The following is a 16299-nucleotide window of genomic DNA, read 5'->3' on the forward strand; positions in this document are numbered from 1 at the left end:
GTGACACGCTAGAAGCAATAACGATCAGCTTTACTGGTACCCGGGCCAATGGGCAACACTGTGAAGTGGGTGGGGTTACTTCGGGCTCCATTCACTGACTAAGGAGTCTTGGAGCTGAGGGCCATTCCTCGGCTCGGCTCTCTTACCCCATCTACAAGCTCTCACAGCTTGCTGATCCCCTAGTGTATACTTGTCTATTACACATAAGGCAGGCAAGGTGCAGAACTAACACTGGTAGAATGCCCACATATACAGGGAGAGAGCAAGAAGATATACACAAATCAAACACCCACCCTGAATACCCAAGACCATTTCAGCAAGACCACTTCCTCCTGAGGGGAGTGGAGAAGCTGCAGGAGCCACTAATGTGGAGGCATCTCGTACACATCCATTGGCAATGTTAAAAATGCACAGGCTGTATGTGGTGACACAAGTCTGTGTAATCCCAGAACCTAGGAGACTGAGTCAGGAGGATCCTGAGTTCAAGACCAGCCTGGGCCCTATGCCATGAGCCCTAGATCAAAATAGAGATCTTAGAGAGGGAAGAAATACTTGCATATCAGATCTGATAATGCTCTAGTGTCTGTCTCCCATAAAGAATTCTTGCTCATCAGTAAGAAGGCTGATTTTTGGCAAAAGGCAAAACATGGGAACGAACATTGCTGCCAAGCATATATAACCAGTGACCAGTGAAAACACTGAAAGATGCCTGGCACCAGTGGCCACTAGGGAGGTATGGATAAAAGTGTGAAGTAGTACCACTCCTCACTCACTTTAGAAGGCTACAAAAGTTCCCATGCACAGACACAGTGGCCACATCTGGCACCTGCTTGGCTAGGGTGAGGTAGGGAGGTGGCGGGAGACAGGACTGCAAGAGCTACTTGTGGGGAGACCAGAAGAAAACTCCCAACTCTGCCCCAGCTGCCCTCTAAAAATAGGTGATACTAAATAGAATCAAGAGGATCCCCCAGGCCCTGCTTCAGGCGCTCGGGGAAGCAGCCTCCAGCTTCACCATCCAGATGCACCAGGAATTCCAGGCACTCCTCCCAGATCCAGGGCACACAGCCGGCCAGGCTGGTCTTGGCAACAAAGTTCAGGCTGGGATCTAGATGAGGTGAGCTTTCCCTATGAGCAAGTGGCATGGTGGTTTGGTGAGTCCCTGCAAACCAAATGCCTCTTCCTGAATTCATCTTCCTGAACACGGTTCAATCTTGTTCCAGCACCTGGCAGATTCATAACAAATGACGGTCAATGGGAACAAGGAAAGCCCTAGCTGGGAGACATGGAGAACACTGATTTTTTTTCTTTTTTTCTGCAGAAATGACTAGCCCAGACAGAATTAGTTGTTACTCCCGCCATTTTGGCAAATTTCATAGCCCCCAGAGTCTCAATTTCTTTGAAGTGTTAGCTCATTAGATATCTCTACCCTAGTTGATTCAATATGCTGTCTAAATTTACCCAGCATTAAGAAGCATGCACTCTGTCCCCATCTTCCCAGGCCTCAATGAGAAGACACTACAGTACCAAGTATATCCCAATATGGTGTAACTGCTCCTGGAAAGGTCACAATAATGGGGGCATTTTGGACTAGGCCTTGAGGGATAAATAGGAGCTTCTCTAAGGGATGCAGGAAGCAACAAAGTCATGAGAATGTTTAGTTCCACCGTTTGGGCCTGGGTTTTAGTCCTGAGCTGATTGCTGTGGCCTGTTTTAGATATCATAATCCCGACATATTACCATCCTCTTGGCTTCTGACAGTCTCCCTGCTCTTCATGGCCAGACATGTGACATCCCAAGCTGTCAGGGTGAAGCTCAGCTCCTCCCTACAGCTGGCTGAGGCTCATGTGGCCTGGCCATAGGCCATCTCTCCAGCACTGCCCCCACTCCCTCCCTCCCGCCTGCCCTGACAACAGGAAGCAACGGTAAGCTTCTTACTGCTAAGCTTTCCTCAGTCTTCCTAACCCCCTAGTCTGCTTGGTCCATGACTGAGACTTTGGGGCTCAAATTCCATGCCCCTTCTTCCAGAGAGCCATCAGACTAGCCCCTCATCCAAGTCAGAATCTCCCCCTTTTACTCCAGTTTCTCCACCGAACCCTCCCTCCTTAAGTGAGTAAGCTATGTCATAGATGTGAGGAAGGGCTGGCCCTATTCTTCCTGCAGCCAGCCACCCTACATATATCAGGCTGAGACCTAGATCCAGCCTGCTGTCTGTCTTTGTCTTAATAAAGTTTTATTAGAAGGGAGCCATGCTCATTCATTGCATTAACTAGCTAAATAGTTACAAGGGGGACATGTGGCCTGCAAAGCCATCCAGCCCTTCCCAAAAGGATCACAAATCCCAACCAGGAAAGACTCACACTCGCCCCAGCCATTCAGTGAAATCTGTTCATCCAACCAGCACTTGTGCCTAGACGGAACTGCCAAAGTAGAATGCAAACCCTGTTGGGGAAGACAGCAATGAAATCAACAGACTAGGTCAGGTAGTCTGTGCACATACAAGCCTAATCCTTATTCTCAGAAATGAATTCCGCCATACTGCCTGACCCCTCAACTGAAGCTTACACTAAACAGACAGTGGCCATGGCACTGCAAATGCTCTGGCTGCGGTGGCACCTCCAGGGATTGGGGGGGGGGGAGAGGTGGGCATTGGAAGATGTATGTAGCATTATAGGATGAAGGTCAAAAAACATGTTGTGGGTTCATTAGATAGGAACATGAACATGCTTCCACAGGACTGCAGTCACACGACACTGAGATGGTGCTTGCTTTCTGTGATGCTGGGGATGAACCCAGGGCTTGGGACACGCTAGGCAAGCACTCCACCACTGAGCCACACTACAGCTCTCCCATATCATTATTTACAAGAGACACAAGGAAGAGGTACCAACAGCTGCCATGAGAAGGGGACCTGGGGATCCCAGAGTGTCCTTGGCCCCTGCACCTGAAGCCTGGCTGGAAAGAGGAAGAGTCTTACACTGTCTGACCTCTGATAGTTTTCAAAAACATTAATTTTTTTTAGGTAGGTGTGTGTGTGTGTGTGTGTGTGTGTGTGTGTGTGTAGATACATACACATGAATGCAGGTGTCCTTAGAGACCAGGAGAGGGCACTGGATTCCCTGGAGCTAGAATTACATGTAAGCTGTGAAGCACCTGACGTGGGTGCTGGGAATGGAGCTCCAGTCCTCTGCAAGAACAGTACAGGCTCTTTTTTTTTTTTAGAAATGAAAATTTTATATGGCTAAAACACTATGCATGATTCCAAGGCTAGTGGCAAAAATATAATCATTAAAGATCTTGACAAAGAGACAATAAGATGATTGGAATAAATTACTAATCACTATAATTCTTTTGGAATTGAATCTCAAATAATTTATGTTTCTGATTATCAATTAGGATTATGGCATTTCTTAAGATCTAAATGTTAAACCAGTACAGGCTCCTAATGCTAAACCATCTCTTCAGGCCAATTTAAAATTTTTGAAAATTTAAACCATGCTTATTACTTTGTAAAAGCCTTAGCACAGTGAAGAAGTCAATAAAAGACATTGTACTTCAAAGGACTGGAGCAATGCTAGTTGATTTAGCAACCTCAAGCAAGGTCTTCAAGCCCACCAGAGCTGGTCCACAGAGACCCCAATTCTAGCTGGCACTTGAGCAATCTCTAGAGCTGCAGTGAGGCTCTGACCTGGCTGTATCTTGCAGTTGGCCAGGAAGATCACCTGGAGCTTCTTCATAGAATCAAACTGCTGCCCCGCTGCCTGTTAATCATTAACACGTGACTAACCACTCTGCTGGAAACTTCTATCACAGCCAGGCTCTGTGCTGAGGGGCAAGCTCAGCAGCCATTCATTCCCTGAACCCCAAACCCTCATGTAGGAACGGGGAATCTTAGGACTGTGTAGGTATGTACTAGACACACTGTCATTGACTCAGGCTTTTGGCCACGCTGTCCACCAGTATCACACTGCCTTGGTAGCACAGTCAGGAACCTGGACAGTAGGGCAGATGACCCAGAGTGGATGGTTTTTAAACCCTCCATTCTAACTCAGGCATGGAGTGCAACTTAGTCATGTGATGTGGCTACAGTGGAAAAGGCGTACAGGGCTAGCTTGAGTGGCTACAGCTATGGCCCCAGCTCCTCAGGAGTTGAAGCAGGAAGATCTCTTGCACCTTTGAATCTGAGACCAGCCTGAGCCATGACAAGAGACCTTGTTTCAAAACCAAACAAATACAAACCACCCAAACTAGGGAGAAACAGAACAGAGACAGATCCAGAGGTCTGGAGTGTGACTTCTCGGGGAGCCAGGCAATATGTCCCTCAGGACAGAAACACTCCCCTCAGGTAAACAAAGGTCTTTCTAACAGGGACCAACTTCCCATTTCAAAACTTGGATCAGTTTTGACAGAAGAAGCCTACACACAGGGGCTTCCCCTTTCTCCCTAAGAAAGGTAAGCAGGATAAACTTAGGAATAAGGGGAACCTCGGGGGCTCTTGCTCTGCAGCCTTTAAAGTTTAAATGAACATGAAGGATGGCCCTGCACTAGGAGCTATGGAAAATAATCCAGGCACCAGAAGGGCTTTCCTGCATGAACAAAGAGGCCAAGATGGTCCTTCTTCCAGGATATCTTTAGATGCCTATGCATTTCCAGGTCCCCAGTGCCCACTGCTACCCTGACACACACCGGTGTAAGAAGGTGATGGTAGAGACCCTGTGTGCCCTGTATCCCTCATGTAACTATTAGCATACCCCACTTTCCTGGTCCCCTGATGTCCTGGCCAGATGAACGGGCTTGGTGTCCTGGAACCCAGGGGATGGGCTTGTGACTTCAGAAGTACAGCCATAGGAACTATAGTCTTTGTCCAAGGACAAAGGAAATGGCTCAAGGCCAGTATTCCTGCTGGATCAGGGGCCCAACATCCGCTACCTCTGTCAGCCACCAGCTGTCCTTTACACACACACACACACACACACACACACACACACACACACACGCCACATTGCCTGGCACACTTCAATTCTAGTGCCCGCAACCTCAGCAAACACGCAAAAGTACTCACTTTAGCTCCCTGTCCCTCCTGGGTGAGTGGTAGAAGGGAGCTACCACAGGTATTCAGAGAAAGTACAGGATGACCACAACCACCCCAGCCTCACCACGTTCCTCAGGCCCATAGCATCTTCAGTCCAAAAGTACCTGTGAGGTGTAGTGATGACCCTACTGTACATAGCCAGGGCCAGTACAAGGTTGCACCTGGGAGCCTGAAAGCTCCGCCCCTCCTCCACCCTTACCTCCCAGAGGGCAAGAACCCAAAAGCAGCCAGCATGCAAAGTGAATATGCATCCTTTCTATCCTGGCTGCTTCCCACAGTGGTGATGCTCACAGCTTGGGGGCCCAACAGCTTTGGCATGGTCCAAAGCACCATGGTCAAGTGTGTGATCTTGGGTCTTGGACAGGTTCTCTGGTCTCTCCCCACCTCTCCTCTTCTTCAAGAGCTGTTACAACTCTCAAGTCACACTTTACAAAAGCCATCAGACTGAATTCTCAGCAAGCCTTCACTTCACAGATAAACTGAGACACAAGAGCTTAAGAAAGTTACCTAAGGGCACACAGCTAGTGCCTGGCTGATAAGCTAGGGACATCTGGCTCCCAATCATGAACTTAACCATGAAGCTAGTCCCTGGATACTAATTGGATGAAGGCCCTGAACTAAGTGTACCATGACCCAGAGGAAAGAGATCTGGGCTTGGCAGAGTTAAGAGCAAAAGTGAGTAAAGATTTTTGAACCCAGGGCTGGTGTCCCAAGTCTATGCTTGCTAAATGTTCCATTGCACCTTCATAGCTGGGCTCTGGAATGAATAAATTAGTTCACCCTGGTCCATAATCACCTTGCTTAGCACTTGCCTACTGGCAATCACCTCCGCCAGAGTGAGGCTCTGAAACTGTTGGCTCACCTCTGTTCCTGGTCTATAGCAGGTGGTCAATAAATATTGTTGAGTGATTCTTTCACCGCTCTGAACTCCCCAGATTCTAGAAAAGCCAGGAGAAACCAAAAATGCTGGTCCCATGTGCAGTGTGCTAGGAGGGCCCAACATGAACATAAGCACTCTGGCTGAAGTTTATAAACAAGATAAAGTCAACTGACACCATGGCCACTGTCGGCATGGATTTCTTTCCTTCCGATTTTACCTAAACAAGGGCTCACCTGCCTATTAAAGCAGGCAGAGAAATCGAATGAATCTAGAAAAAAACCCTAGGAAAAAACCTATCTGAAAGCTGCAAGGGTTTGCCCTCCTGCAGACCATCTCACTTGATTTTCCCACTTCAGGAGCCATGGCAGAGCAGGCCCGTTTGTTCCTAAGCACTGAATTCATGGCCAAGAGCAGCTGGCTGGGTGGTGCCAGGCCTGGGCCTGGCGGCCTCAGCTTAATGAATAGATGTGTTCCTTTATAACAAGGGCTGGGGCGCCTGCCTGGCAAATGGATGCCATTAAGGGCTCCTGAGACACCAGCCACTTTTAAGTGGGTTAACATTCCCCCTGCAATCTTCTCTATGTAATTGATTTAAACAACACCTTCTTTTGTCCCAGTGGGGAGGAAGACTTCGACCAGTGTGACCCTAGCACACCGGCTGGGAATGACTGAGGTGGGATCCTGGGAGGGCGGCGGCGGCAGCGAATTTGGCATGGACCTCTGAAACGGATCATGCTCACTGACTGCCCCAGCATTATCTCCACCTGCTCCAAGGTATGCATGCTCTGCTTAGGCTTCTTAGGAGGCAGACACAGGCCTGTCCTCAGGAGGCTTAGGCTTGCATGGGTGAGTGGGGTGAGACAATGACTAGTTTTTGGTGTCATCCAGTTCTTTGAGTTCACATCAGCCTGACGGCAATTCTACAACGTGGGGCCTGTCTTCCAATTTGATCAACAGAGGCCTTGGCACCCAGAAGGTGAGTTTTCCTGAAGAAACACACTTTTAAGTGATGGAGCCACCTCCAGCCAGCAAGTTGAGTCACACGTGCATGCGGAGTGGCAGCCAGCTGCAGGGTGCGCCTCATCCCCAGGGGAATGCTCCTCACAGTAACAGTGCAGCTGCCCAGCTGCCATCAGCATCATTTCTGTCGAAAGTCAGTTTAACAGCTCTCCCCAAGCAATACGCAGCATGAAGTGCCTGCTCACGTGTTAAGAAATCAACAAAACCAGACGTTGCTGCAGAAGCCTGCTCCATCTTGTATAGCCCGGAGACAGGCAAGTGGGGGAGAAGCCGACAGGAGGCTGTTCCACCAATCCAACAGAAGGATGCTTTTCACACCTGTTAGGGACTGACCTTCACAAAATCTTGCTAAATGAAAAGGAAGCTGAAGAGCACTATGTTGAGATAAACTGGGGGGGTGGGGGGATGCGGCTCAGAGGTGGAGCATTTGCTTAGCACGCACAGGGCTGGAGGCTCCATATGCAGCACAGCAGAAAGAGAAAGAGGTGTGTGTGCATGCTTGGGTGTGCACACCAGACAGTGGTCACCCCTGTTTAGGAGAATGTGACACAGGTGGGGAGTTTATAAACACGTACATGCTTTGACAGCTTAGCTACCGAACATATAATAATGCTAACTATGCATGTAATCAAGAAAGGTAACTAAGCTGTTTGGGTGACAGGCACTTGAAGACATGTCCTCTCCGATGGACACCTTGGTCTCAAAGCAAACAGAAGGGTTGAGAGGGCAGTGGAAGGACAATGACTCCTCCAGGGTGTCCCCTGGTATGGAGTCTGTAGCCCACCAGGAAGCTCACCTGTAGCCTGAATCTCACTCACACTGTCAGCACTCTGCTCTGTAAGCAGTGGAAATCTGAGCACACACCATGCACTATAAGAAACGGCACAGTCAGGTCTGCCCCAAGCCACCTCCCATACCCACTGCAGGGAAGAACTGGGCTCTGCCCCAGCCCCCTGCTGCCCCCTTCAGGTCAAGTGGAGGAGCAGCACTCAGGGCCCCAGAAGCGCTACTGCCCCAGGCAGCTAGCTGTCTGTACTGGTTTGGCCTGTGCTGTCCCTGAAACACACTCAGCACCCACTCTACAGTTTATGGAGATCCTAGGAAGCCAAATTAATTGCCTCAAGGCTGTTCAGCCAGTGTGGCAGAGCTAGAATTTAACCACAGGCCTGCTGCTGGCTAGGGAGAAATCTCAAGAGCCTTGCAAGCCTATCGGCCTTGGGCTAGTGAGAGATCCACCCCCACCCAATACACTAAGGAGCCCCTCAACTCCTGCAGCCAGCATCTTCCAAGTGACACAAATCACAGCCCCTTCTGGTCTCTAGCAATTTTCATAATCAACTATAATTTATGTTCAATGACAAAGATATCCAGGGCTGGACCCCCTGGAGTGCTGGGAAGGCAATTTATGCTTTCTAGCAGTGTTTTCTCAGTGTGCCAGCCACCAGCTGCATCAGCTCAGAGACCATTACCCTGGTTACTGGTAATTCACACTGGGTACACCATACAGTCAGGAGAGAGGCTGGGCTGGCTGCGCTGTCTTCCTGGATCCCATCCCATTCCATTCTTTGAGGACATTGAGAGGAGCCGGACAACAGAGCCATCCTGGGTAACTGGCCTGCCACCCACTGTCCCACAGACCCACAGGTCTGGGACAATGGCTACTTCCCAGTGCATTTTCTCTTCAGTGGCTCCCAGGGTGCCCTGGTGTGTGGCGGGGCTTGCACGGGTGACCACCTGCCTTCCACACACAGGATGAAAACTGAACCAACAGAGCCAGCACTGCCATTAGAAACACATGGCATGCTTTCTAAGGTGCGTGCTCCCTCGGAAGACTCTCCTATGACTATGACTCTCCTAATACTGGACGACTGGAGACTCAGACGAGCCAGAACACCTGCAGAAGACCCCAGGTCACACAGTAGTACCCAGCCACCTAAGAGCTACAAGTACCTCCGTGGCAGGGATGGGGCTGCCAGTGTCTTCTGGCCACAGGCTCACCTCTTAATGTGGGAACAAGCAAGAGTGGCCACAGAGGAGGCATGAGGAACGGGATAGGCTTGATGGCAGGGGCAGCAGCCTGGGGCCCCTCCAAAGGAGCGGCTTTCTTCCTGCAGGGCCTTTGGTACCTTCTGAACCACGGGCCAAGGATATCTCTGCAGCATCTCAAATCACGACTCAAGGAATAATAAACAAAAGGAAAAAGCCAAAAGAAAACCAGGGCTGTGGCTCCAGGGCAAAACTTATGGGCGGGCGGGGTGGGAATGTTCTGCAAAAACAACAGCAAACCAAACAACAAAACCAAAGCGAAGGTATCTAAATGCTTAGGACATGTGACCCCAGCTAATCGTGACCATATCCCCATTCAACCTGGCAATGAGGGTGGAGAGGTTAAGTCCCTTGCCCAGGGTTGTACAGCTGGTCCAGGCAAAGCTGGACAGGGTACCCTGGCTCTAGAGGAGCAAGCAAGGCATCTGTGCCTGGGAAGCCGGGGCCAAGGCTCTGCTGCCTGACAAAACTCCTTTGGAAAATGATGGGAAGACAGGAGATGAAGAGAGAGAAAAGGAGCAATGGCCCTCACCCCCACCCCCCGCACCTGCCTTTTACATGTGGTGGGACCCAGACCCATTGCCCCCCGACCTTGTGTCCCAACAGATCTATTTCAGGTAAGTTTCAACCACAGAGAAGCAGAGTGGGAGTCCTCGTAGTGGGGAAGTAAACAAGACCACACAGCCACTCCAAGGGCTGCTCTGGAACGAGGCTGTGTGGGATACAACCAGCAAGAGGGGCACCTGGCATCTGCCAGCCCTGCTTTCGATTCCTGGCTCCGCTGTCTTCTGGCTGCACAACTTGGACAAATTAAGGACCTCTCTGAACTCCAAACCCTTCCCACATGAAACATGGTAATGCCTACATCCTAGGGCTGAGCGAGAAGAGCGGGCTGCACGAGGTGTCAGACGGCGTCTGTTTTCATCGCCAGTCTATGTTGAAAAACGGGGGTGGGGTGGGGCCGAGGGACTGGGCTGCGGCTCAGCAACACAGTACTCGCTTAGCACGGGTGAGGCAGGAGCCCAGCTCCAGCAAGGCAAAAGAAAGAGGAGGGGAACAACGCTTATATACACTAGCTTAGATAAACATGGAAGTTGAACAAGACACGAGAAGCTGAGCCATGACAGGCGAAGTCTAGAGGAGAGAGCCAGGCCGCTGGAAATTACAAGCTTTGCTGCAGTCCCATCATGGAGGAGGGGACACCCCCCAGTCCTCTGGTATATTTTGAATACTTAACCATGTAAGTAAACATTATATAAGTGAGAGAGACCCAAGGCTTGAATAAAAGGTTCTCATACGGGGCTGTTCTTTATATTTGTGGGGAACTTCTGAGGTGCTGTCTAGAATCCTCCAAGTCCTCTTCTTGCACATGCTTGGAAGCCGGGCACAGGAGAACCAGGAACCAGCTCTGGGCAGTAACCTCCAATCACTGACCACCAGGTGGCAGCCTCATCAGCACCTGGAGTTCATCCCAGGGGTAGAGGCCTGTGAGGTCACACTTCAGACCTGCTCTCTCCCTTCCCACAGGAACACATCCAGGTCTCTGACTTCTGATATTGCCTGCAGAGTCTCCTACATAGAAGGAGATCCTGAGACTCCAGGCCAGAAGCTGGCACTGGCTCAGCTGAGCTGGACTGAGGGCTCCATCACAGATCCTGGACTACCCTGGGTGCCTAGACACCTGCCTAGTCACTGGAACCTGGTACCTAATCAAGGCTGGGAGCTGTGAGTGGCTGAGCTCTGTAATTCCCACCATTCCTGTTTGTCCCATGTTGAAACAACTAATCATCTGTCATTTTCTTATCAAATATTCATAAATTTTTATTTTTTCCAATATAGGCAAGTGATGTTCAAACTTTTCAGTCTTAAGCTCCGCTTTTTTAAACATTGATTTTGCCCGGGCTAGCCTTGAACACACAGCAATCCTACTGCCCCAGTCTCCTAGGTGTTGAGGTTATAGGTTTGTACCACTGTGACTATCTTTCTTTTCACTCTTTATTGAGGATCTGCAAATGGTTCACGAGAGATACAGCTATCAGTATTTACCATATCAAAAACTAAGAGCCATCCTTTTTATCACACAAAGACAACAGACCCACCCCATTAGCCAACATGGCATTTAGCCTCCAGAAAATTCCACTGAGAGAAATGAGGTGAAACAGACAGACAGACAGCAGCTATTTCTAAAATGATTTGAACTCGTAACTTTTGGGATCACACTTGAGAAACATGGTTGGCAAAGAATCTTCTTACCTTTAACCAAGCCCATGTGGCCTCACTTATGCCTGGCCCCCACTGACACTTAGGTCTGACCCTGTCTAGAAAGGGATGAGGCAGAATCAGTGGAGCATATCCCCCACTCATCTCATCCACTCCAACCACACACAACCTGAGCCTCTGGCATGCACCTGCCGGGTGCCTCAGGAACCTAAGATTCAGTCCAAATGTGCTCAGCTTGCAAGAGGCAGTGCTGGGGTGCTGGACCAAGTACCCTAATGCTGCAACTGAGGGAGACCCTGACCATGGTCACCAAGTTCCAGCAGGGGTGGCCACCTGTCCTTTCTGTGCATAGATATAATGACATGGCTACATTTAGCACTCCCTGGCTGACACCTGCTTACTCTCTGGGGCCCCCATGCTTTCTCTTGTAACCAGCATTTCAGCTCGAAGTCTGCAAAGCTGTGATCTGAACCAAGCAAGGCACTCTGACTCTAGCTCCTGACCTCTACTGCCTGCAAAAGAGGGAATCTACCAGCTGTCTCCAGGTCAGGTCTGGAAGCAAATTTATATTGGCTTAAGAAGATAGCCAGGGCACAGCTGGTGGAACAATCCCCAAAGGGGATGAAAGATGGGGTGATGCTAACTGCATTTGGGGCTCAGGGATGGTATGTGGGTGAGGGGCAGAGAAGCCTAGCCAGTCAGGAGAGAGCAGTCTCCAACCCCATCTGTCCTCAGCCTGATAGGTCGGACTACTCACCACCACTGGAGGCTGGTGCCACCTGCTGCCCTGCTGGAGAACTGCAGCCTGGCTGGCCCGGCCTGGGGACTGTGATTGAGCCCAGAGATACATGCAGCCTTAGGGCCCAAAGAATCAATCCCAAACCCAATTTCATGCCTCAGCTCCTTTGGGGAAATATGGGTTATGCCTTTCCTCATGGGTCCCTTGTCATTCACCTCAGCTCCTGAGTGACCTTTGGGGGGACCATGGCCCTTTCTTTGAATAAGGGTAGGCTGTCTGTGTACTCGTTCAGCACAGGTTTAGTGCTATTGGCTGTTAACAAGTTTTTGTGTCCCTGTCCACATCGTCACACCTTCATAAATACAGAAGTCCCGCCCTTGGGACAAGCACAGAAGCGAGAGACCACACGGCCAACTGCCCTTGTGTGGGTGCACAGACCCAGCCTCTGAACAGTGGAAGAGTTTGAGGTTCTGGCCCACTGAATGGCTGTGAATTCTGGTCCCTGCCCCATCCCCAGGCCAACAATGGCTATTGCTTTTCTTGGAGGAAGCAGGGAGTCCAGGTGAGGACTAACAAATACATATGACCTGTGGCCCTGGGCAGCCACCTGCTGTCATCCCTTCTTAGACTTGAGGTGAGATAAAGCCCTGCCTCAGTCCTCTGGGAGATGTGGAAATGGACAGAGATAGGAAGCTTACAGGCCTAGATGTTACTAAGGCCAGGCTTAGCTTTACCTTCAGTCTCCTCTTGGTGTGCCACAAAAACCTATAAGGTATTCGTAAGCAATTCACTGTTGAAGGCAAATAACTCCTACTCCCACATCACAGATCTCAGTTCTGGTGGCTCAGGTGACATGCAGCTTGCTTGGTCCCTCAAGAGGACACAGCTACCACTGATTCCCGCAGCTGCCACACAGCCTGGACTCCTTACTGAGTCAGGAACCTGGAGGACAGTCGCCGGAGCTGGCTCAAGGTCACACAGTGGCCAGCTGGCAGCCAGGTTGGGCCTGAGCCAGGTCCCTGGGCCTCACCCCCCACCCCCACTCTAAACCCAGAATCAGCTGGTGGTGGGGCAGGGGGCTAGTCTCTGCCCGGGGCCTTACTGGGCACAGAGGAACCGTTCTTCCTGCTCACAATTCCTGCTGTTTGCCCCGTGCCAGGCTGCAGCCTCCCTCCAGCCCTGCTGACGAGGACAATCTGGTGCCAGAGTCGACAATCTGTGTGCCTTCTGGAGGGAGGTGGCCATCAGGGGCCCAGTTCAGAGAGGGTGGACGTGGAGTCACAACAAGCTGACAGAGGTCCTTTTAAAAGATAGAGCCATGGTGATTGATCGATATATACCTGACAGGCACCCCAAAATGCTTTTCATACTTGCTCTGAGGAGGGGCACACACACTCTCCTCTGTACACTGTTCTAAGGTAGAGTTCTTGACCATGATCTGTACTTCCTAGCAAGCGCTGGGTCACTAGACATACACACACACACAACACAGAAACCTCCAGAAGGAAAGGGGCAGGCACTAAGAACCCCAGAAGACTAAGGGACCTCAGAGCCTAGACTGACTGAATGCCTGAGGGGTGTAGAGTCTCAGGGCATTCTTCATCATATCATTTCAGAGTCCCTGAGTATCCAACACTAAGGTAGGCGCCTCTGTGACCCCTACAGTACAATGCCAAGTCAATCCCAGCTGCTGTAGCTAACTGCACATTGTGGGGAGGGCTGTGCATATGACTGAATGCAGCGATCCAAATGCTGGCTCTTCTCTGACTTTCTTCCCAAAACCTTGGCTTCTCTGCACTAGAGAAACTGCCCCTCTTGTTGCACAACCCAGGAAATCCACTGAGGACCAGTAGTAGCGCCTGTAACATACAGGGCCCTGTGGGTGGGGCACTTAAGTGCTGGGAGGGGCTGGGTGCAGAGGAATAGCTTGGAGACTCAGTTTCCCTATCTGTGAAATAGGTGGGTCTTTCTCACTTTGTAAGGTAAGAAGAGGAGAGGTGGTAGTGATATGCCTGGTCCTCAGCCCTTCCTCCCCTCTTGTGGAGGTGAAATGAAGGCTTTTTTTCCCCACAGTGGGCTATGTCCTATCAGGTCAGGAACTGACCACCGACCCAGGAGGAACTTCAGGGCCAGACTCTCCCACTGAAGAGGACACATTTGGAAAGATGGGCTGATAGGTAGAAATCCTGTGCCATGTGTAAGCTCTGGCAAGCACTAAGACCAAGCAAGTAAGTCAGCAAGTAAGGCCCGAGTCTCTGAGTCACCTCCCGGCTCCCCAAACACTTAAATAAAAAGAGCCTGGGATGAGATATTTCAGTTTCTAGACAGCACCCAGAGCTGGGCGGAGCATCAGTTTTCCTTACCTGGGTCCAGTGCTGGGTAGGGCCTCTTGCTGAAAGGTGGCCACAGTAGCCTCTGAGGAGCCTCTGTGCCCCCGCAGCTGAGCTTTCCCAGCCCTCTGCCCAGTCAGAGGCCAGCACGGGTCAAACCCTGAGCCCCTTGCTTAATCCACCAGTGCCAGAGTCAGCGCTGGCTGGACACGTGACCCGAGGCCCCAGGACCTGTTTGGCAGGAGCAGCAGCTGGTGGGGTGGGGCGGGGAGGGGCCATGTCTGCCCTCTGGTTGCTTCTGGCCATTTTCCCCAGCAGGGACCTGTGACCCAGAGCCTGCAGCTGGTTCTGGGACCCCATGGAGGGCAGGGACACAGTCTGGGGACTGAGTACAGCCTGAGAATGCCTCACCCAGAGATGCTGAGCTGCCTGGGAGGTATCTGCCAGGGGACCTTACTGCACACAGATCTGTTCCAGGTGTGGAGGGTGGACTGTGGGTAGGACTGAATTCTTCAGATGTGTGAGAGGTCATCAAGAAAGCTGAAGGTGGGAATGGCGAGTGAAAGGAGGAACTGAAACCATAAAAATCCCTCCTAAGGCCCCATCAGAGGGACAAAGAGGGAACAAAGGGGGTGGAAGAGGGACAGACAGACCGAGGGGTACAATTGAGGAAGGAATAGAACCAGAATTACTCAAATTCATATCCGACAAATCAAGGAGGAAATGAAAATACTGAGATGGGGCTGACTTCAAAAGATTCTTCACCAACGAGAAGAGGTCAGCGAGAAAGAGACAAAACACACCCAATGGGGCCAAACCCTCGGCCCTTTTACTTCTCACTTTTCCGTGTGTGTGTGTGTGTGTGTGTGTGTGTGTGTGTGTGTGTGTGTGTGTGTGTGTGCCATTTCTGTCTGACAGGAATGAGAACAGGCATGGCCCCAAGCTGAGACTCCGGCCACCAGGCCACGGTGGAGCTCATCCTGCTTCCTCCTTGCAGACTCCTAGTTTGTTCCCGTGGTGACCTCAGCTCTGACAACAAAATCTATCACATCTATCACTCTGTAAATGTGGACCTGACATTGCTATTTGGACTGAGGCTCTAGGTGGTTTCTGTCATCTCCCCCGAAGGAAGAAGCAAATAACCGTTCCGATCTGGTGTGCTTGCAGAATTACCCTCCTCTGTGCCTTAGCTGGTGGTCAGTGTTGTCTCCACCCCAGTGAGAAAGAAAGCCAGGCATGGTGATGCTGCAGCCTGCCATTCCAACCCTCAGAAAGCTGAAGCAGGAGGACTGCTGAGTCAAGAGGCCAGCCTGGGATGGATGGATGGATGGATGGATGGATGGATGGACGGACGGACGGACGGACAGACAGACAGACAGAGTGAGTGAGTGAGTGAGTGAGTGAGTGAGTGAGTGAGTGAGTTCTGGGCAGCCTGAGCCACATAGCAAGACCCTGTCTCAAAAAGCCAAAAACTGAAACAAACTCAGGTTCCACATTCTTTTTGCTGGTCTGCAAGGGTAATATTATTGGTTTAAGATGAAGCTTCCAGAACTACCATGCAAGCTAATGGATTGAACTGGGGTATTGCAGATGGAATGGATGTGAGACCCCTGTGAGCTGCCTGTCATGTAGTAGGTACCTAAGAAATGTTTGCTGGCACTTTAGTAATCAGTATGGCGGTTTCTCAGAAAATTGGGAATCAATCTACCTCAAGAATCAGCTATACCACTCTTGGGCATACACCCAAGGAATGCTCAATCATACCACAAGGGCACATGCTCAACTATGTTCATAGCAGCATTATTTGTAATAGCCAGAACCTGGAAACAACGTAGGTGCCCCTCAACTGAACAATGGATAAAGAAAATGTGGTACATATACACAATGGAATACTACTCAGCAGAGAAAAACAATGACATCATGAAATTTGCAGGCAAATGGATGGAACTAGAAAATAATAATCCTGAGTGAGGTA

The 16299-nt window shown here is 50.5% G+C and overlaps 1 protein-coding gene across 9 annotated transcripts in view; it reads right to left on the minus strand.

The window, feature by feature from the left end:
• The window catches only part of Iqsec1 (IQ motif and Sec7 domain ArfGEF 1), a 341513-nt gene that overhangs the window by 58644 nt on the left and 266570 nt on the right, over positions 1-16299 (minus strand). The gene's annotated exons all lie outside the window — the stretch shown is intronic.

Source organism: Peromyscus leucopus, chromosome 3 (genome assembly GCF_004664715.2).
Source record: "Peromyscus leucopus breed LL Stock chromosome 3, UCI_PerLeu_2.1, whole genome shotgun sequence".
In the NCBI taxonomy this organism is placed as follows: Eukaryota; Metazoa; Chordata; class Mammalia; order Rodentia; family Cricetidae; genus Peromyscus; species Peromyscus leucopus.